At 36.5% G+C, this 24,719-nt stretch overlaps 1 pseudogene; it reads right to left on the reverse strand.

The window, feature by feature from the left end:
• Window positions 1-4,021: 4,021 nt before the first annotated feature.
• Window positions 4,022-4,139, reverse strand: LOC129890964 (5S ribosomal RNA; annotated as a pseudogene).
• Window positions 4,140-24,719: the final 20,580 nt, after the last annotated feature.

Raw genomic sequence — 24,719 nt, forward strand, 5'->3', positions numbered from 1 at the left:
GGCTGCGACTGGGGTCCGACCTGGGCCCCCGTATACATATCTAGCGGATGTAATGATCAATATAAGAACTATACATAAGGACCCTAGTGGGTCAAAGAATTTTCATGCATGTTGCCTCTTTCATTTGTATCTTATCATGAAAGGGCGTGCCAGCCGACAAGGCTGCCATAGTATCTTAATATTTAGAATACATCATGTAGACATAACTGAATAGAACCTACACGTATAACCCACACATATGTCTACATACCTCTAAGAACATTAATAGTAATATATGGAAGGACAGGGCCCCTCCCGTACCCCTGAATAAATAAATATATACATAGGAGGTTTGGTACTACAACTCGGCTCCGAATCAATGGAGCTTCTTCCAAACTGGCTGAGTGGAATCCTAAGCTAGCAGACTCCCAAAACCTATGTCTGTACCTGCGGATATGAAATGCAGCGCCCTGAAGTAAGATGGGTCAGTACGACATATGTACTGAGTATATAAGCATAACATAACTGAGATAACAACTGAAATAGGGATGCAGGAAATCAAGTATAGCATTTAGTAGGGTACTGTACCTGCACCTTGTAAAATAAATTCCTTTCTACCAGTATCACGTACCATATCTGGCCCGCTCGGGGACTCAGTATTATAAATACATCATCTATCATGATAGGCATATGCATATTGTTAGCATTATGGAATGTACAACCCAATCCATATATATCAAGTTAGTGCCGAGGAGAGTTCGGCCCAATCCATATATATAACAGGTTAGTGCCGAGGAACGTACGGCCTGATCCCTATACATAATAGGTTAGTACCGAGGAACGTACGGTCCATCCCTATACATAATAGGTTAGTGCCGAGGAACATCCGCCCCGATCCCTATATAATATAATAATGCATATATGTGCACATAAAACTCTGTAGCATAACAAACGTTTCCCAAATATCATCATAAGGTGTCTCAAAGAGTCTCTAGGTATAGGAGCTTACACCTCCAATCATTATTCAGCATATAGAAGGCTAAAGGGTCGTAGTCCAACTACTACATGGTCCTTATCATTTAAAAGTGAGTCTAAATCATGAGTCACATCCAGAACCTATAAATGGAATTGTCTTTAAATCATATCATATATCGTTTCACTTATATTAATCTATTTCAAGAAAAGGAAGAGATAGGCTTTACGTGTATTACTTTTTATCACATAGAAGTCTTATAAGACCATAACTCAACCATCGCGGGAGTTCTAACATCAAGAAGTGACTAAGATTAACGAATCATGCTTGAGGTTCTAAGAATGGAACTACCTCCACATCACACATATCAACCACTTATGGCTAAGACATGCCATAAGAAAAGAAGAGTTAAGCTTTACATACATTATTTTTCAGCATATAGAAGACTTGAAGGATGGGAGCTTAACTACTTTAAGAGTCTTAACATTCAGAAGTGAGAACGAATTATGAATCATGAATCATGTTCAGAGCTCATGAATAGATTTACCCCAAGCTTCATACACATATCATTTGTCACTTAAATCTAAGACATGCCCAAAAAAAAGAAAAGATAGGCTTTACATACCACTTACGGATTAATCTTTACCATGTTCGCCTCCTCATCCTCTGAACCTATTTAGCATGAAAGAAATATGAATATGAACAACCCTAGACTTGTTAGAATCTTAAGTTATACATGAGTATTCATAGAACTCATTTCCTCGCACGCTTCCTCGACTAGTTCTTTAGTTAGCTAGAAAGTTAACAAAAATCGGGCAGCACCTCCCCTATAACATGCCCTATCCGAATTTCCAATTACATACCTAAGCAATACAGCCAACCAACAGCAACAACCTGCAGCATATATAAAAGAAATTAACTTCAACATTACATAATGCAAACTCCAAGCGACTTGCTCAAAGCTACGATATCAAAATAGGGTTTTTAGTTTCTAGTTCGTAAAACCTTTAACCGTACGAAGCCCGAGGGTCGTATGGATTCAACCAGAAGCTTCCCCACCTATTTTAGAACACTTTTAGGCCCTGAAACACATCACCACGTACCTGAAGCCACACACCACAAGCACAACACCGTGCTTCGACTACAATTTAACTATAGCAACTCCAATTTGGTTTGTTTCGAACATCAAGCATATTTATGGAATTTACCTATTTCCAACCACTTACACAACGTATGATACACTTCATAACCATACATAAACTCCAGATTGAAAGGAAAACCCTTACCTTAACCTAAACTCATCAAACTCGCCAAAATTATCAAAATGTGAATTCTGGACAGCCTACTATCTTGTATTATCGCTTAGTTTTGAAGAGGTAATTGAGGGAAACAGGATTTGTGTCCTCAATGAAAGTTGTACAAAATGATATGCCTAAAATACCAACAGTAGTCCTTGTAGAATTTCTAAAATAAAACCTGGGAAGCAGCTCTCCCATTTTTCACTACCCTTTTTCGAGCAGAGAAGCAAAACTGGGTTTTGGAGGCTAAATAAAAGTTATATCCCTATGAAATAGCTTTCCAAAATATCTTGAATCACTTGAAATGAAGCCTTACACAAGGAGTTATACTCATTTTACTAACAACAGTATCATTCAAAAACAGGTTTGTTAATAAGAACAAAAACCTCCTTTTTTCCCTAACGATATATTTTATGTTGTTAAACACCATTATATCACCATAGGATACCTTAAATAATTAATTCACAGAAATAATTCGGGGAACTTACCTTGGAAGAACCCTAGCCATAGCTCCCTTATTCTTGCTTTCTAGCTTTTCTCTCAACTTTTTCTAAGACAAAGATGATGAAAATGATGTTTATCAGCAATACACATGTATATATATGTGTCCTTAAAAGGAGACACATGTCATCCCCCGGGGGTGACACGTGTCATCCCCCAGGGGTGAAACGTGGCAGCCCTCTAGGGTGCCACCTCATACCATACAACCAATCATACACTACCACATGGCAGCATGGGGAGGGGGTCCACCCTAAGTAACTGGGTCACCTACTTAGACCAAGTAGGTGTGTCACCTGCTTGCTTTATTTTTGTGGGTTCATAATCTCGTCTTAGTTTAAGAGCCTATGTATTCCTTGCTATGTAAGCTCAACACATACTTCAATAGATTAAGTACGTAAAACATCCAAGTTGATAGCTTACGCAAGTAAGTCAAGTCCTACGACTTATTAGTTGGCCTCCAACTCATTTCAAATCCTTATAGACCTATTTCCAACCTTCACTCTTAAGGGGCGTCACGTCCTCCCTTCCTTAGAGTTATTTGATCATGTTATAGATAATCTGGGTCACGGGACAACTTTCAAGAAGCTTAAAAAGATGTTCCAGAGCACAAAGGTACGGGGTATAACATCCTTCCCCCCTTTAGAACATTCGTCCTCGAATGTTAAGTAGTCTCATAAGGTCTTAGGAGTGCTTCAAGATTTCTCTATATTGGTTGTCATCCAAAGGCCTCTTTTTAACCCATATAGTCAATTTAAGAGGGTAGATTACCCTAGGCATAGAGAATAGGTGATATTTCTTTTCTATTTCTTCTTTCAAGTTCTCTTACCACACATCATATTATACCCTTTACACGAACATGTGTAGGAGCTTAAAGTGGCTCAGAAGATGCCTTATTATTGCCATACTAGTCTGTACGTAAACCTGTATTATTTCTTACTTCCTTCATCTGATGTTAGGGCTCTACTATAGCTTTTGTCCTTAGTACTGGTTGTACCTTAAAGGTTTTGCTTCAAACCATCTTATACCTTCCCTTAATATATTCGAATATAGTAATTATATGGCAACTACCGACTTCATTTATCGAGTAATCACCTGGTTTTACTCTTGGCATACCGCCATTCGTAAGTTACATCAGTTGTTTTGCAAAGCTACATCCCCTATCTCAAAGGGTCTTATCATCTTTCATGGTGGAGTCACATATACACAATACTTCTTTATACCAATAATGCCATGCAAGGAAAATGTATACATACATCCATATCATCTCATATCATAGCCGCATAGGGCTTCCTAGGGCGTTACCCATCCTAGTACTACTCTCGCCCAAGCATGCTTAACTTCAGAGTTCTTATGGGATCCAGTGTCTTAGTGCTGGTATGATTGCATCCATCCCTTGTGGGGTCTCATTTGAATTTTAAGCATTCCCATTTACACATGATAGCGTCAATTGGTTTTCTCTTATGCTTGTATTTCTCTTGTCCACTTCCCCTCTTTGGGGTGTATCCATGTCATTGTTTGTTTATTTCTAACTTTCCAAATGTATATGAGTCCTTTCTAACATATTTAGTACACTGTGTTATTTCCATATCTTCCTTTACATCCCCTATACTTTGGGTTGCCCATGTACGAAACCTTAATACTATTATGAGGTGCTTAGAACCCTCAATTTACAGTACCAACTCCAGTCTTGAACACTAGTATTCGAGTAATATCCTTAATGTAGTAGTGTATTCAAAGCCACATTCCCTTCATCCCGATCAGTAATTAGCTCGTGCTCATAATTGGTTTAAATTCTCCACTCGGGAGCACTTATACTTTGATGATCCGTGTTTCAAGCTTCGTCATAATACTAGTTTTATTCTAGTGGATACCACTTGACCTTTTATTCTGAACATTCGCTATAAATCTGTGTAAGTCTTTCTTATTCATCCACTATTTGCCTTTCTATCTTCCACTTAACTTATTCTGCTTTACACATTTCACTATACCGGCATGCACTCACAAGCTAGTTTGTCACACTTACTTTTGATTCTCTTACTTACCCTCAAGTTTCCTCATATTTCACTATAAAGAAGATTTCTCATCCTTTTCTTTTTTTGTTACGTATATATCACAATATCAATTCAGTCGGTACCTTAATATATCATTCTATCCAGATCTATCAGTCTTCCTTAAATCATCTTCTTAGGGTCACAAGTCTTTTCAACTTCGGTTTACCATATCAATATCGACCTCCTAATTTCTATTGCTATTAATTCAGCAATTAACTTATTTCTTGAGGTCATCTATACTTGTGGTTTATCTAAATTTCATCATTATTGTGAACACGACCTTTCAAGACATACTACAGCCCTGTATCCCATTCTCTTTCTATTTCTTGGAAACTTTGGACAGAGTTTCCTCTGTATTTTTTACTATCTCAAACCTATACGCATAAATTACCAACAGTGCCTTACGTATAATATCACATCATATTGCATCCTCACAGGGCTCCCAATATCAATAATAGTATGAAATAATGGACTTACCTCACATGTCCAACTCGAACTACGCCTGTTAGTCTTTCTGTCCACTTTTCCTTTAAATTTTAAACTTTATCTACTTTTTCTTTTCAATTTCCGACTATACATATCAATCGTATTTCCATACATTACTTGGAACAACTCTCTCGTGCCTTGGCTTACCTATGTGCTTTGTAACTTCCCATATTGTCAGTCATTTTCTTCTATCAACATTGTCCTTCATCTGAAATCAGAGGTTAGTATAAGGAATTCCACTTCCTATGACTTGGCTCTATCGCATGACCTTAGATATGAAAGAAATGAAACATCTTAAATGTCCTATAGCCTCCTTATTATAGATATGACATGCAACACATCAATAATCAAGACTCTACTAAACACGATCGGTAGACACTCCAAAGACGAACTGCTCTGATACTACTTTTGTCACAACCCAACCCCGTGGGCTGCGACTGAGGTCTAACCTGGGCCCTCATATACGTATCTAGCAGATGTAATAATCAATATAAGAACTATACATAAGAACTCCAGTGGGTCATAGAATTTTCATACTTGTTGCCTCTTTTACCTAACGATAAATTTTATGTTGTTAAACACCTTCATATCATTGTAGGATACCTTAAATAATTAATTCACGGAAATAAATCGGGAAACTTACCTTGGAAGAACCCTAGCCGTAGCTCCCTTATTCTTGCTCTCTAGCTTTTCTCTCAACTTTTTCTAAGGCAAGGATGCTTAAAATGATGTTGATCAGCAATACACATGTATATATGTGTCCTTAAAAGGGGACACATGGCATTCCCTAGGGGTGATATGTGGCAGCCCCCTAGGGTGCCACCTCATGCCATACAACCAATCATACACTGCCACGTGGCAGCATAGGGTCCACCTTAAGTAGGTGGGTCACCTACTTAGCCCAAGTAGATGTGTCACATATTTGTCACCTGCTTGCTTCATTTTTGTGGGTTCGTAATCTCGTCTTACTTTAAGAGCCTATGTATTTCTTGCTACATTAGCTCAACACATATTCCAATAGCTTAAGTATGTAAAACATCCAAGTTGATAGCTTACGCAAGTAAGTCGAGTCCTACGACTCATTAGTTGGCCTCCAACTCGTTTCAAATCCTTATAGACCTATTTCCAACCTTCACTCTTAAGGGGCGTCGCGTCCTCCCTTCCTTAGAAGGTACGGGGTATAACAAATGCCTTAAAAATAGGCCGCTCATGTAATGTATTATCCTTAATCTTTTTAGAAAATTCGAGTTTGGATTATCAATCAAGGGGTTAAAACTTATGGTAAAATAGTCTCGGTGGATTTTTAGGACTCGTAGAATGAAAGAAATATTTTTGAAGAAACCAAAAAACAGTTTGGTCCGCGATAGGACAGCATCACAGACCTGGGGACAGTCTTCTGGCCGAGTTGGTCATGACAGGTCCGCGTCGGTAAAATGGGAAAGTGTCCTGGCCGAATTTAGTTTTTTTTGGGGGGGTGTTTTAAACTTTTTCCAAATTATTAGTTAATGAACCTAGATGTTTTTAGGACATAATTCAGCTCTATAAATTAACCTAAACCTCTAATTCAATTAATTCTTCTACAATTAATCTATCAAATATTTCTCTCTCTACAAAAAGGCTCTCAAGGGTTTCCATTGAAGAATTCAAGAAAATTCACTCAATTTCTCCATCAAAATTCTCACGTTCTTCCAAATTAATTTATGTTCGCACTCAAGGTATGTGGGTATTGATTTATGGATCCTTTCATCCATAAACCCCAATCAATTTCTCAAGGTTTGTTATCAAATTAGAGTATGATATTTTTTGGGTTTTATGATCTCTATTGCAATTGCATGAATTTGATTTAAAGTATGATCATTAGTCTATTTTGATATAAATTGATGGTTATTGAATTAAATTGAAGAGTTTTTACATGAATTCTCCTATTTTGATCTCTAGACTTCATGATGTAAAATATGAGTATTTTCCATTATACTTCCAAATAATATTATCTATATGAATTATGTATAGGCTGATATAAAGTTTATGATAATGCATGTTTTCAAGTGAATTACATGATTTTTAAGGTCAATTGATTATGTAATTATGTGTTTACTCTAAGTTCAATGTATGAATTTCATGCAAGTAATAAATTATGGTGACTTAGGGCCCTATGTGGTGACTTAAGGCCTAACGGTATGAATTATGCAAATATGACTGTAATGATAAAAGGACAATTCTCATATTACAAGTATGTTATGAAAATGAGCTACTCTATGATTTCAAGCCTATGATCATGACTATGATATATGATATTATGATCTTATATTATGTATGTATTTCATGGGATTTGACTTAACACCAAGTGGACTTGAGGTGGGGGTCCTACCAAAAGCCTTAGTAGCAGCCTCATGTCCCATAAACTACGTGCCACCATAGGTTTCCTTTATGTCCTATCTAGTGGATCCACAAATAGTACATGTTCATGATTAGTAGTCTACCTTGTCAATGTAGCCTCCCCTTCCTCGATGTGGGGATCATCGGATTCCATGTTATAGCTCGCATGGTCTTATAGTCTGTTATGGTTCCTATCCCACCTATGTATGATTTCTTAAGTATGTTATGATTTTGAACTTATGCTTTTAAATGCTTTGGTCAATATGATTTTCTCATGACTTTATGTATTCCATCTTATAATGTGATTTACTTGACCTTTTCATTCCATGATTTATGTTGCATGTCACGCCCTCAGACTTAGAACATTCCAACGTACTAATGCATACTTTTTGCCTACATTATCTCATAATGTAGGGGTTGAGGTTGAAGATCTTTATCGTCCACGTAACTAGTAGGCGTTCCTATCCTAAGGTGTTGTGGTGAGTCCTCATTGACTGGAGACTAGTTTCAAGTTGATTACTGTTTTCCTTTTTAAAGAATTTTGTTTTCATCATAAAATTTCTGGGTGAGCTAGGGACATGTCTTGGACCGTCCATACTCATGTTTAGAGGCATATAGTTGGACATACGTTTGAGTCTATATTGTCATAAAATATTTTCAGATTTCTATTCATGGTTTAGAGACTCTTATGATGTTTCCACTTTTTTTATATATTTTTACCTTATATATGTTTGTCATATGTACAAGAGGCTTTGTTTGAGCCCTTCGGGGTTTCGATTTCCATGTTACGATTAGGTCCTAGGTCGAGTCATGACAAATTTGGTATCAGAGCATAAGGTTTTCTAAGTGTCTTAGGGTGTCCCACATGCCGCATCAAATAGAGTCTTATTCATGGGTGTGAAGTGTTCCATACTTATGAGTAGGAGTCTATGAGGCATTTTAGGAATTCTCACTTCCTTCATGATCCATGTCATTCTATAGAGTTTACGTTAAGACTTTTTTCCCTAACGGTCTTTCTTTACGATTTTCAAAAAAATAGCTTCGAGAAGACCACTATTTCCAAGGGAAGAAAATGTTAATGAAGCCCAAGCTTCCCCGTCTCCTCAATAAAATGGTCCTCTATCAAACCAAGTGACTAATATAGAGTTCCAAACCACTATCACTATGCTAGTGAGAGTAGTGACCAACCAAGGTGTCGTGGATCCTCCTAATATTCCTACTCCAGCCTCAAGAGTTAGAGACTTTGCACGAAAGAATCCTCTGGAATTTTATGGCTCAAGGGTCAATGAGAATCCTCAAGAGTTCATTAATGAAGTCTACAAAATAGTGAGTATTATGGGGGTGACTTTGGAAGAAAAAGTGGAGTTGGCAGCTTACCAGCTCAAAGGTGTTGCTCAACTATGGTAAAATCAATGAAAGTTTGAGAGGGTGGATAAAGATCCTATCGAATGGGAAGCTTTGAAACTTGCTTTCCTTGATCACTTTTTCCCTCTTGAGTTAAGGGAGGCTAAAGTGTTGGAGTTTATAAATCTTCGACAAGGCAATATGGGGATGAGGGACTATGCCTTCAATTTCACTAAGCTATCCAAGTATGCTTCTTCAATGGTTGCCAATCCACGTGCCCGAATGAGTAAATTCATATCAGGGGTGTTTAACTTGGTTGCTAAGGAATTTCTCACTGCTATGCTTGTTAAGGAGATGGACATATCTCGGCTTATGACTTTTGCAGAACAAATTAAAGGAGAAAAGCTCAAAGAAGTGAGGATGAGAGATTTTAATAGGGCTCGGTATGAAGGTAGGTTCTCCAATGCTAGGACCATTGGTAGTAGTGGATGCTCAGATTAAGGCCAAATATCGAGGAAGAAGTTTGTTAAGGATAGGGTGCCATACCCTAAAGTTCAAGGTGAAGGAGGTGCAAATGCTAGTAACCCTTCTATTCCAAGGTGTGCAAAGTGTGGAAAGCGTCATGGAGAAAGGTGCTTAATGGGAATGGATGCTTGCTATGGATGTGGAAATATAGGACATAAGAGATCTGAGTGCCCTATTGTAGCCAACAAGGGTAGAGATGGTCGTCCTATAGGAGGCGAAGTGCAACAGGGCGCCTATGCTCAACCTAAGGGTGGTCAACGCAATAAATAGTTCTATGCTCTTTATGCTAGGAAAGAGGTTGATGAGGCTCCTTATGTGGTCACGAGTATATTACGAGTCTTTAACTTTGATGTATATGTATTGCTTAATCCAGGTGCCCACTTGTCTTTTGTTACTCCTTACATTGCTATGAGGTTTGATGTGTGCCCTGAAGTGTTAATAGAACCTTTCTCAATTTATGCTCATGTTGGTGGTTCGGTGTTAGCCAAGAGAGCTTATAGAAATTATCCCATATGGGTCTTGCACAAATTTATTCTATGTGACCTTATTGAACTTGATATGACTGACTTCGACATCATTCTTAGTATAGATTGGTTATATGCTACTTATGCATCTATATGTTGTAGAACTCGTTTGGTTAAGTTTCACTTCCCTAATAAGCCTATTCTTGAATGGATGGGTAATGATTAAGTGGTTAAGGGTCGATTCATCTCATGTATTAAGGCTCGAAGAATGATCTCCAAAGGGTGCATTTATCATATTATGCGAGTTAGGGACATTTACTCTAAAACTCCTACTCTTGAGTTGGTCCCTATAGTTAATGAGTTCTTCAACGTGTTTCCCGATGATTTGCCCACTGTTCCTCCCGAATGGGAGATTGACTTTGGCATAAATCTCCTTCTTGATACCCAATCTATCTTTATTCCTCCTTATCATATGGCTCCGCTGGAAATTAAGGAGTTGAAAGAACAATTAAAGGATTTGTTGGATAAGTGTTTTATAAGACCAAGTATTTCACCATGGGGTGCTCCTGTGTTATTTGTTAGGAAGAAAGATGGGTCGCTCTGAATGTGTATAGACTACCGGCAATTGAATAAGGTCACCATAAATAACAAATATCCAATCCCAAGGATAGATAACTTGTTTGATCAATTACAAGGTGCAAGCTATTTTTCTAAGATTGACCTCTATTCTGGCTATCATCAATTGAGGGTAAGAGAGTGTGATATTCCCAAAATGGATTTTTGGACGAGGTATGGTCATTTTTAATTTTAGTAATGTCATTTGGGTAAACAAATGCTCCTGTTATATTCATGGATTTAATTAATCATATTTTTAATCCATATTTGAACATGTTTGTAGTGGTGTTTATTAATGATATCTTGATTTACTCTCGGAATGAGGAAGATCATCTAGGTCACTTGAGGATTGTGTTGCAAGCATTGAGGGAAAAGAAACTATTCGCTAAATTTAGTAAGTGCGAATTTTGGCTAAGAGATGTTGAATTTCTTGGCCATGTGGTGTCCAGTGATGGGATGAAAGTAGATCGAAAGTAGATCCAAAGAAAGATCGTCTTACATCAGCTCCTATTTTGACATTGCTCGAAGGTTCAGATGGGTTTGTTGTTTATTGTGATGCTTCACGTGTTAATTTGAGTTGTATATTGATGCAACATGGTAAGGTTATAGCCTATGCCTCTAGGAAACTTAAAGTACATGAAAGAAACTACCCAACCCATGATCTTGAACTTGCGGCGGTTGTGTTTTCATTGAAAATTTGGCACCACTATCTTTATGGGGTGCATGTTGATGTGTTTACCGACCACAAAATCTTGCAATATGTGTTTATTCAAAAGGACTTAAACCTTAGGCAAATGAGGTGGCTTGAACTCCTAAAAGACTATGACATGAGCGTATTCTACCATCCCGATAAGGAAGATGTTATTGCTGATGCCCTTAGTCGATTGTCTATGGGTAGTTTCTCACATATTGAGGAAGGTAAAAGGGAATTGGTCAAATAGGTCCATAGATTGTCACGTTTAGGTATTCTTTAGTTGATTCCAATGATGTAGGCATTCTTATACATAATGTTTCAGAATCATCTCTTATGGCAGAAGTGAAGGCCAAGCAAGACAATGATCCAACTTTGGTCGAATTGAAGAAGTCGATTGTCGCAAAATCATTTGAGGCTTTCTCCCTAGGAGAAGATGGGGCACTATATTATTAAGGTCAGTTGTGTGTTCTAAATATTGATGGAATAAGAGAGTTGATATTGAATAAGGACCATAGCTCTTAGTATTCAATTCATCCGGGATCCACCAAGATATATCATGACTTGAGATAAGTGTATTGCTGGAATGGCATGAAGAAGGACATAGCAGAGTTCGTGGCAAAGTGTCCTAATTGCCAACAAGTGAAAGTTGAACATCAAAGGTTAGGAGGTTTAGCTCAAGAAATTGAAATTCCTACATGGAAGTGGAAAAATGTGAACATAGACTTTATCATGGGTTTGCCTCGTACTAGAAGATAACATGATTTTATTTGGGTCATTGTGGACCGAATGACCAAATCGATGTATTTTCTATCGGTCAAAACTTCTTATGGTGCCGAAGACTATGCTAAGTTGTACATTCGTGAACTTGTGAAACTTCATGGTGTTCTTTTGTCGATTATATCGGATAGAGGTACTCAATTTAGTTCACATTTTTCGAAGTCATTTCAAAAAGGGCTTGGTACTAAAGTCAAGTAAAGTACTGCATGTCATCCTCAAACTAATGGGCAAGCTGAGAGAACAATTCATACCTTGGAGGATATGTTAAGGGCATGTGTGATTGACCTTAGAGGAAGTTGGGATGACTATTTTCCATTGATTGAGTTCGCTTATAATAATAGTTATCACTCTAGCATCCAAATGGCTCCTTTTGAAGACTTGTACAGAAGAAGATGTAGGTCTCCAGTGGGGTGATTTGAAGTTGGTGAGATGACATTGATTGGTCCATTTTTGGTAATTGATGCAATGGAGAAAGTAATGCTCATAAGAGAAGGATTGAAAATGGCTCAAAGTCGTCAAAAATCCTATTCGGACACTACGAGGAGAGAGCTTGAATTTGATGTGGACGATATAGTGTATTCGAAGATTTCACCTATGAAAGGGGTAATGCGGTTTGGTAAGAAAGGTAAGTTGATCCCTAGATATATAGGATTGAAGTGCATTGGCAAGGTAGCATATGAGTTAGACTTACCACTTGTGTTGGCTTTGGTTTATCTGTTATTTTATGTGTCGATGTTGAGGAAGTTTGTGGGTGATACAAATTCAATTATACCTATGGACAACGTGAGTATTGAAGAAAATTTGACTTATGAGGAGGTCCCAATTGAGATTTTAGACTGACAAGTGAAGAGGCTGAGAAATAAAGACGTTGCATCTATCAAAGTGTTTTGAAGGAATCAACAAGTAGAGAGTGCTACGTATGAAGAGGAATCAGACATGATGAAGCGATATACTTATTTGTTTCCTTTCACTCAAGTCTAAAGGTACTAAGTTGCTCATTATCAAATCAATTAAACTTCTACGCTTCAGATCCATATGTCATTCATGTGCATGCACGATTCATAAAACTGATTTCTCTCAAGGACCATGTTTTATTTTAAGTATGAAATTTACACGTTATATGCATTTTTCAAAGTGTCCTCATGTCCATGTTGGATTTCTAAATCCTTTTTTCATGTATTTTCTATATTAGTTGAATCTCATTCGAGGACGAATGTTCCCAAGGGGGAGATATTGTAACATCCCTAAGATTTATTATTTTTAAAAATGAATATATATATACCTTAAGAATGTCTTGAAAATAGGCCGCTCATGTGATGTATTATCCTTAATCTTTTTGGAAAATCCGAGTTTGGAATATCGATCAGGGGGGCAAAACCTGCGACAAAATGGTCTCGGTGGATTTTTAGAACCGTAGAATGGAAGAACAATTTTCGAAGAAACCACAAAATAGTGTGGTCCCCAACAGGACAACGTCGGGGAAATAGGAAGGTGTCCTGGCTGATTTTTTGGGGGGGGCATTTTAGATTTTTTCCAAATTATTAGTTAATGAACCTAGACGTTTTTAGGAACTAATTAAACTCTATAAATTAACCTAAACCTCTAATTCAATTCATTCTTCTACAATTCATATATCAAATATTTTTCTCTCTACAAAAAGGCTCTCAAGGGTTTCCATTGCAGACTTCAAGCAAATTCACTAAATTTCTCTATCAAAATTCTCAAGTTCTTCCAAATTAATTTATGTTCGCACTCAAGGTATGTGTGTATTGATTCATGGATTCTTTCATCCATGAAGCCCAATAAATTTCTCAAGGTTTTCTATCAAATTAAAGTATGATATTTTATGGGTTTTATGATCTCTATTCCAATTGCATGAATTTTGATTTAAAGTATGATCATTAGTCTATTTTGATATAAATTGATGGTTATTGAATTAAATTGAAGAGTTTTTACATGAATTCTCCTATTTTGATCTCTAGACTTCATGATGTAAAATATGAGTATTTTCAATTATACTTCCAAATGATATTATTTATATGAATTATGTGTGGGCTGATATAAAGTTTATGATAATGCATGTTTTCAAGTGAATTACATGATTTTCAAGGTCAATTGATTATGCAATTTTGTGTTTACTCTAAGTTCAAGATATGAATTTCATGCAAGTTATAAAGTATGGTGACTTAGGGCCCTATGTAGTGACCTAGGGCCTAACGATATGAATTATGAAAATATGACTGTAATGATGAAAGGACAATTTTCATATGACAAGTATGTTATGAAAATGAGCTACTCTATGATTTCAAGCCTATGATCATGACTATGATATATGATATTATGATCTTATATTATGTATGTATTCCGTGGAATTTGACATAACACTGAGTGGACTTGAGGTTCGGGTCCTACCAAAAGCCTTAGTAGCAGCCTCATGTTTCATAAACTACGTGCCACCGTAGATTGCATTTATGGTCTAGCTAGTGGATCCACAAATAGCACATGTTCACGATTAGGAGTCTACCTTGTCAAAGTAGCCTCCCCTTCCTCGATGTGGGGATCATCGGATTCCATATTATAGCTCGCATGGTCTTATAGTCTGTTATGGTTCCTATCCCACCTATGTATGATTTCTTAAGTATGTTATGATTTTGAACTTATGCTTTTAAATGCTTTGGTCAATATGATTTTCTCATGACTCTACATATTCCATCTTATCATGTGATTTACTTGACCTTTGGATTCCATGATTTAAGTTGTATGTCACTCCCTCATACTTAGTACATTCCAACGTACTAATACATACTTTTTGCCTACATTTCTCAGAATGTAGGGGTTGAGGTTGAGGATCCTTATCGTCCGCGTAACTAGTAGGCATTCCTATCCCAAGGTGTTGTAGTGAGTCCTCATTGACCGGGGACTAGTTTCAAGTTGATTATTGTTTTCCATTTTAAAGACTTTTGTTTACATCATAAAATTTCAGGGTGAGCTAGGGACATGTCTTAGCCCCCACCCATAATCATGTTTAGAGGCATCTAGTTGGACATACGTTTGAGTCTATGTTGTTATAAAATATTTTCAGATTTCTATTCATGGTTTAGAGACTCTTATGATGTTTTTACTTTTTTTATATATATTTTTACCTTATGTATGCTTGTGATATTTTCTCTTTTATGCTTTTATGGAGCCGAGGGTCTTTTGAAAACAGTTATCCGACCTTGGTAAGTGTCAGATCTGCGTATACTTTACCCTCCTTAGATCCCATGGTATGAGATTTCACTGGGTTATTGTTGTTGTTGATATATGTTTGTGATATGTACAAGAGGCTTGGTTGGAGCCCTTCGGGGTTTCAATCACCGTGTTACAACTAGGCCCTAGGTTGGGTCGTGACACCAAGTCCAATAAAATTCTCTAAACTAATCCTCGTTGTAACAATCCGCCCATTTGAACATTGGAATTAACTTATACTTTTGGAAGGAATGATGTTTTATAAGTTATTTTAATTACAAAAAGTTTGAATGTTAAGGGTGGAAGTTAAGGAAGTTATGATATAAAAGTGGACAAAAGTTATTATAAATATTGTTAAGGAATTCTCTAAAATTTTGGGTTAGATGTCTTAGTACGTTTCTCCTGATATATAAAGAGTTAGAATGCCCATGACCTACCAAATCAAAGGTCTATTTGTATAGTTTCTAAAAAACTAAACCTTTTGTCGATACAAGTTTAAAATACTGAGATATCCATATTTTCGTGAGACTGCAAAGCAAGCACTTAGAAGTGGGCCCCCTAGCTATAAATTGGTTACTCTTTATATACAACCTTTTCCTCCATTTTAATTCATTAGAAACATACCAAAAATCAGTAAATGATTAAACCACCTTTTAAATACTCTTTGGATGCTTAGATTCTCAACTTGAAAGTTTAACAAAAATTGCTTTACGTCGCAAGCTCATCATTGTGGTATAGTTTTCTTGTTGAGTTAAGCTCTATTTGTTGTTACTACATGGATACAGATGTTCAAGCTTCATATTTCCAATATTTTGATTGAGGTAATCATAATATTACAACCCTTCTTCGTAATTACATGTCCTATTATCATTTTTATAGATTTTCAAGTCATAGGGTAGTGTGTTTGTTATCATGGCTATGGGAAGCCCCTTTGACATACTAAGTTTTTCTATTATTTTGGTATTTTGATGATGTTAAGGTGATATAATGAATGGGGGTTCTTTTGATTCTAATTGGAGTCACGTACGATGATTATTGGATTGAACAACGTGCAGTACGCCTTGTTATATTGCATCAGGACCTTGTTTCTCCTTCGAAATGATGTTGGAATGTCTTCATTAGATATTACCTATTTTTTATTGTTGTTATTGTCCTCACTTTATGTGTTAGACTCTGCTGGTCACTCTTTTGACACAAGGACCTTATCGATTAGTTATGGCTTGTTCTTGCAGCCCTGTTGATTTTCACATTATTGCATTACTTTTGGTTGGCCAAGCTTTATAGAGACACCTTTTGGGATTTGGTTGAAAGGTATTTTAAGGATATTATTTCTATTCTACCATGATCCTAATGGCCTAATCTTGTTATGGCTGGTATATTGTCATTATTTAACATGTAACCTTGTCCTATTGAGTTGGCTACCACCATATAATATAATGTCTATCAGTGACACTCTACTCCTTGCCTAGTGGCCTAGAAAAGCATATCATAAATGTGTTTTGATCAATTATGATTACTTGTTATTATTGTGATGTTTTATCGTCTAGCTGCTGCCTATGAGCTTATTTTGGCCTCAGTAGACACTTACACTGCAGGGTTTTTGATCCTACAGATTGATTATTATATCAAGCCTATGAGCCAGAGAATGAGCCTATGGGCTGAGTAGATCGTACCTACGGGACGGGCATGTTATACCTAAAGGAAAGCATATACATATTGTACCATGGATCCTCATATTTTCATTGATTCATGGCACATATACATTCAGAGAGTTCAGATCAGATTATTATTGGGATCCAAATAAGGAGGCTAATATGGTATTTAACGTTTGATTGTGCTCGTTAGGACTTATAGTGTTTGTTTTCTATTTGTACATGTTGGTCTTATGTGGGCCTTGTCAGGTTACTACATTTTATGTGCTATATTTTCTTTTTATAAGGAGATAAGGTATTGTACCTATGTTTCACCTCTTCCCTTTTTTGTTCAGTACTTATACTTTAGTGTTAGATTTTGATTTGCCTTACATGCTTGGTACAATATTCAGTAGTAATTCCTCTTGCCTGGGGGAAATCCATTCATCCCTGTATATTTTGAGTAATGATCAGACCTACCTGTCGAGTAGCATAGCCAAGCTTCGGTAGGTTGGTTGACTCCTTTCCTTTTAGGGGTCGCAAGAGTCTTAGAGGTTTTCCTTTTTACTATTTATAGTTTTGGGCGGGTTGGGGCCCTATCCCACCAAGTATTGTATTCATAGAATTTTATAGATTATTCAGTTAGGTTGCATAGCTATGATAGTGGCCATTTTGTCCATGTATGTTTGTTAGTTGTAACTTGTTAGCCAATTAGGCCTTCTTTTTATTTTGTTGGCAGTTTGCGGATCTTGGCCTAGTTTACATTATATATACATGTTTCAATTTCTGTATAGACATAACGGTGGCCTCAATATCTAGCATAACATTTATGCTTTTCTAGATATCACGGTAGCCTCAACGGGCTAACAAGACTTATGTGCTACCTGCTTATTGTTTGTTTTCTTGACTGTGTGTGGCTGCCATATGCCATTATCAATAGGTTCAGCAGGGTTGGCTTTGGCCTTATTTTAGGCACTAGGTAATGGTTGTGTCCCTTGAGTTTGGGGCATGAAGAACTTGGTATCAGTGCAATATCGTATCCTAGGGAGTCTACAAGCTGTGTATGGTAGAGCCTTATTTATAAATGTATTGTGCACCACATTGTATAAGAAAGAAGCTACTGACATTATTCAGGAATGTTACCCTTCTTCTGCTCAAATCGTGTTATAGAGATGAGTCATAAGGGTTGAGTTCTTCAACTTACGATTGCTATTATGCTTGTACTAAAATAGAAATGCTAATGACACATCAGATAGCAATTGGCCAAAATTATGATGCACCTATAGGTAAGGGTGCGAGCAAAGTACCACCAATCGGGGTAGTTCTGCCAGAGGAAGTAGGGTAGATATCATTACCCCTCACCCTAGTATCATTTTTACATTAGGAAACCTAATAAACCTCCAGCATCACCTCCAGCTCTTCCTATTTCTATAGATTAGGAATTTAGTAGTGTAGTTTATACGTTGCCTCAGTTTATAGTTATGCAGCACCAGGTAGTGGCACCAGGTAGAGTTCCTTTATTGAGACCTCCCATGTACACAGTGATAGACCACAAATAGGACCCTAATCACTTTATTGACTAGCTGCATAGGATTTTTAGGGTTAAGCATGCTTCAGCTATGGAGTCTGTTGAGTTAGCAGCATTCAAGCTCAGAAACATAGCAGTTCTATGGTACAAGGTTTGGCATAAATCTAGAAGAGCCAATGTACACCCAACAACTTAGGATTGCTTCATTGAGGCCTTTTTAGATCAATATCTACTTAAAGAGATCCAAGATTCCCTAGTTGACCAGTTCTTAAACCTTTGCCAATGTAGTATGACTGTACGATAATATGAGCTTCTTTTGATTCCCTAGACAAGTATGCACTAATGATTGTAAATATGATAAATGCTAGATTATAAAGATTTATAAGGGTCTGGATTTGGAGTATGTTATGGCTTGTACCATAGAAGCACCGAATAAGGATATCCAAATCCTTTGTACATAGGAGGTCACTCAAAATCTAGAAGAAGTTCAGACATCAGCAATATGGAGCAGAGTGAGCTTAAAGGGGGAAGCAGAAAGGGTCCAGACCTTTTAATTTTAGAGAGATTTTCATGAAGGTCCTATACCTAGGTATTCTAGTAGGCTAGTTAGGCCTCAACTACAACAGTCCCAGAGTTTTAGATATGATCGTCAATGACCTAGACCCAAGTATTTTGCTAATTATGCATATGCATAGACTACCAATAGTTGAATAAGGTTACGATAAAGACCAAATACCCATTGCCAAAGATTAATAACTTGTTTGACCAGCTATAAGGTGCTCAATGTTTCTAAAAGATTGATTTATGTTTAGGGTACCATTAGGTTCGAGTTCGGGAGAGTGATATTCCAAAGATAACCTTTAAGACCCTATATGGTAATTTTAAGTTTATTATGATATCTTTTGGATTGAGAAATGCCCAACAGTATTTATGGACTTTATGAACAACATATTTAGGCCATTCTTATACTTGTTTTTCATTGTGTTTACTGATGATATTCTCATATATTCGCAATTAGAATCAGAGCATAGAGACCATCTTCGTGCAGCGCTTGAGGTACTTTGAGATAAAAAATTATATGCTAACCTATCAAAGTGTGAGTTCTTGTTACATTCTATGGCTTTCTTGGGTCATATTATATCAGATACTGGTATACAGGATGACATGCAAATATTTGAGGTCGTGAAGACTTATCCTAGACCCATGACCCTGATAGAAGTTTATAGCTTTCTAGGGTTAGCAGGCTATTATAGGAGGTTCATAGTCTTTGCTTTCACCACCTTTGACTAAGCTAACTTAGATGGCAACTAAGTTTTAATGGACCACAACATGTGAATAAAGCTTTCAAGAACTGAAAGATAGATTGACTTCAACCCTAGTTTTGACCTTGCTAGAGGGTCCAGAGGGATATACGGTGTATTTTGATGCTTCAGGCATTGGGTGGACTTGTGTTCTGATGCAACATGGTAAGGTAATTTCTTTTGCTTCTAGACAGCTAAAGAAGCACGAGATAAATTACCCAACCCATGATTTATAGTTGGCTCTAATTATTCATGCCTTGAATACTTTGAGGCATTAATTATATGGCATGTAGGTTGATGTCTACACAGATTATAAAAGCCTCCAGTACATTTTCAGAAAAAAAGAATTGAATCAATGACAATGCTGATAGTTCAAGTTGCTAAAAGATTCTTGTATGGAAATCTTGTACCATCCAGGGAAGGAAAATATAGTAATGGATGCCTTAAGTCATAAATATATGGGTATTTTATCATATTTGGGAGTGGAAAAATGGGAAATAGCCTAAAAGCATCATGAATTAACCAACTTGGGGATTAGATTGTTAGATTCTGATGATGTAGTCACAACTCAAGACATAGCCGTGTCATTCTTAGTTTACAGGAAAATATGGGGATCCCAACTTCGAGCAGTTCAGGGGCAAGGCTTATCAGTAGGAGTCTTTAGCCTTCAATATAGAAGAAAATAGAGTTAATAAATACAGAAACTGATTTTATATTCCAGATGTTGCAGGTCTTCCATGATAGATTATGAAGATGACAATATTCTCTCTATTTTATTCACCCAAGTTCCATGAAGATATATCAAGATATTAAAGAGATTTACTAATGGCTTGGGATGAAGAAAGATATTGGTGAGTTTATAGAAAAGTGTCCTAACTGCCAACAGCTGAAGGTCGAGCACCAGAAATCCAGTGGGCTAACTCAAGAGATACACATTCCATGGTAGAAGTGGGAGGCTATAAATATGGATTTTGTTATAGGTTGCCTTGCTCGCATCAGAAGTTTGATTCCATCTAGGTGATTATCGATAGGCTAAAAGACCAATCCATTTGTTGTCAGTCAAGTCCACATTTTCAACTCAAGATTATGTGGGGCTAAGATTGTTATAGTGCATGGTGTCCATGTATCAATTTATTCAGATAGAGGGTCATAATTTATAGTACATTTTTGAAGATCTTTCTAGAATGGTCCGGGGACATAGGTTAATCTTAGTTCATCATTAAATCTCATATCATATAAAGATTTAGGTGGCCCATAACCTATTAGATTAATGGTATATGAATTTTATTTTCAACTCCACTGAGTTTGCCTCATTTAGAGTTCACAGTAAAAAGTTATACCTATTTTAGTGAAGATCTATCAGGCAGTTAAATTTTTACGGACAGGTTATACGACCAGTAGATGTTTTGATGGATGGTAAAACCATCCGTGAAAGCTTGCTGCATTTTTTCCCTTCCAAGGTTATTTTTGTCCTTTCCAAAGCTTTTCAACCCTATTATATGTTGTTTTTTCTTGTTTTAAAGGAGTATATCATTCAACTAATTATTTTTTCTCATATAATCATCAATCTAAACATCCTAGTCTAAAGAAACTATCTCAAGACACAACTAGGGTTCCTCTTCTCCATCAAGAACCCTAAAGCTTTCAAGCTAAAAAATTTTAGAATCAAGAGAAGCCAATCTATCCAAGGTTTTGCCAAGGTCTTCTTCTCCAATCAAGCTAGAGTTTTAAGACCTCAAGTCTTCTTTTTTTAATTTAATATCCAAGAATCATCGAGGTATGTGGGAATTTCATCCATGGATCCTTTCCATTCATGGAGTCCCTATGTTTTCTCCCTTTTTTCTATCAATTTCAATCCAATGGTTCTAGGTTTTTTATGATTTAGCATTGATTTCAATCAATTATGGTTTAATTTATTCTCAATGATCTTTTTATGAATGGATTCATCTTAATTACATATTTTCAATGATTTTTATATGAACCCATGCATTATGACTATTTTATGACTATGAGCTATGATTTGCGACTTATGCATGCATCAGGAATTTATGAACTTTGATTTTAAGGATACTTCTAGATGAAGTATCATTATGAATTTTATGCAAAACTTACATGATTAGGATATTTTAGATAAAGTATCTATTATGAATGGATTATGTTAAGAATCTGGATTTTTTAAAGGAGATATCTTATGATTTTTAAGTATTTATGATGAACTTGATATTACTAGATTCTTACCATTTTTAAAGCTTATGATATACTATGTTTGATATTCCGTTGAGTGTTTACATAGAAATGAGTGGACTTTGGGATAAAGGCTTACCCGTTAGTAAAGGTGGATTTCTTTAGAAGAAATCTTATTGTCCCATAACTACGTGTCACCATAGGAGAAATGATGGATCACTCATTAATAGAGGTTTGATTTCATAGAAAGAGTCACCCGTTAGTTGATGTTTGATTCCTTAGCAGCATCGAAAATGAAATATAAAAAATTCCATGAATAGATAGAGTCAACAGTACGACAGATAGCGCTGCCTACACGTGAATTAGTTTCTGAGGTTGAGCAGTCTCAATTTCACTACAGGATTTGCAAATGAATGCTGGACTGGGCCACCTTGAATGGTGTGAACTGCATGCTGGGAGACCCACCCAATTAGGCAATGTTATGGTTCTTACCTTGGAAAGTATGGACCCTCTCTGTTTTATGTGCGACAAAAACACCAGACTCCATATTATAGCTCATATGATTTATGTCTGCTAATGGTATCTCTCACAAAGATTTATGAATTGTACAAAGACTTATGACTATTAATGGTATCTATCACAATGACTTATGAATCTCACAAAGACTTATGATTCTCTCACTATGTTACGTTTTGACATATGATGTTCTTACAAGTTTTCATTGACCATGTATTATGTTTCCCATGATGTTTTAAAAGTTTTAAACGATATTTAGCTTGGTCATTGTGTTATCATGGTTTACGACATGCATTGCATATTCTCCATACTTAGTAGATTCTATGTACTAACGCTTACTTTACCTACATTGTCTCATAATGTAGGATCTGACTCTCATCCTCCTACACGTGACTAGTTGGTGATCTACTCAAAGTTAGCTTTAGGTGATTCCTTATTATTCAAGGGAGAACTCGTCATGTTATTTCTCTATTTTCAGGCTTATGTTTTTCATAATGCTTGATGAATTAGATGCTTGTCCTATGGCCCATCTAAAGTTAGTAGAGGCATGTCTAGAGTATATGATTATATTTATATTTGACTTATCCTATTTTCGAAATTCATTATATTGAGACTTTTCTGCATTTTAAATTATATTCAATTTCATGTTTTAAATTGTCATGCTATGTATGCTTGGTTGGGGTTATTCAGGATTCTAATTATTGTGTCTAGCCTAGGGACTAAAGTGGGTCATGATAGTGTTGTGGAATCTGATGAGGGAGATGTTATTGGTCAGAATAGAGCTGAGTCTTCATTAGTTGTTGAAGTGAAGGAAAATCAAGGTCAACACCCTATTCTACTTTAGTTGAAAGAAGATGTTCACAAACAAAAAGTGATGACTTTTCCCAAAGAGGGAGATGGAGTGTTAAGGTATCAAGGTAGATTGTGTGTGTCGAGTGTTGATGGTCTTCGAGGTATAATAATGACAGTGGCCCATAGCTTCAGATATTCAATCCACCCAGGTTCTACAAAAATGTCCCATGACTTGAGAGAAGTCTATTTGTAGATTGGTGTGAAGATAGACAATGCAAAAAAAATCCAAGTACCCAAATTGCCAACAAGTCAAAGTTAAGTATCAAAGGCCTTGTAGTGTAGCTTAGAATATAGAGTTGCTAGAGTGGAAGTAGGAAATGATCAATATGGATTCATTACACATTGACCACGGTCTCCAGATAACATGATTCTATTTGGGTGATTGTGGATAGGATGACTAAATAAGCCCACCTCTTGCCTGTTACGACCACAAACTTTTTAGTAGAGGATTATGCAAGGTTCTACATTCAAGAGATAGTTTGAATTCATAGAGTTACCTTGTCAATCATCTCAAACAGAAGTACTCAAGTCACTACCTGGTTTGGAAGACATTTCAGAGAGGTTTGGGTTCAAATGTGAATCTTAGTACTGCATTCCATCATCAAACAGAAGGTCAAATAGAGTATATAATTCAGACTCTTGAGGATATGTTGAGATCTTGTGTCATTGACTTCAAAGGTGTAAGACCCTAAAAGTCAAAAAGTTCGAAACTAATGAGAAATCTTCAAAATGTTGATTGGACCCAAGTTAATGATTGTCTCTTTGAGCCGTATAAGTTTCTAAGACCCATAAAAATGAGTCATAGAGGGAGTCTTGGTAATTGAACATGACCAACCTCAAAGTAAGCTCCTATAACTCAAGTTGACGACTTGTAAGAATTTAGACGAACCGAAGATACAACTCGTAGATAGACTTCAGAGGAAAAGTTTCCGAAGTCCCTCAAGGTCATGTCTATGACTTGACAAGATGGTATGTAGAAGATATTATGAGTCGAATGAATGAGTCATAACAAAACTTTAGAGACCTATATTTTTACAGGTTTTGGGACCTATAGGACTGGTCAAGTTTACTACCCGTGGGCGAGTTGAGAGTCATAATAACGACTCATTTGCAAACTTTATAAACTTGATTTTCTGGCCTTTTCGAAAGCCTGCAGGATGAGTCATTTTGATGACTCATCATTCCTTTGAAGACCTGCAGAATGGTACTCGTAGGGTCAAGTTTAAGATTTAATGAGTGTTAGTTATATCATTTGCCAAGTTTGGTTCAATGAACGTAGACACTTTTATGGTCAAGTTCAAAGTCTATAAATATTCAATTCTTCAAATGTTCCTCCTATTCAATTTATTCTTCAAAATTTCACTAGTAAGAACTCCAAATTTCTCTCAAGGTTTCT

Source organism: Solanum dulcamara, chromosome 5 (genome assembly GCF_947179165.1).
Source record: "Solanum dulcamara chromosome 5, daSolDulc1.2, whole genome shotgun sequence".
NCBI lineage: Eukaryota > Viridiplantae > Streptophyta > Magnoliopsida > Solanales > Solanaceae > Solanum > Solanum dulcamara.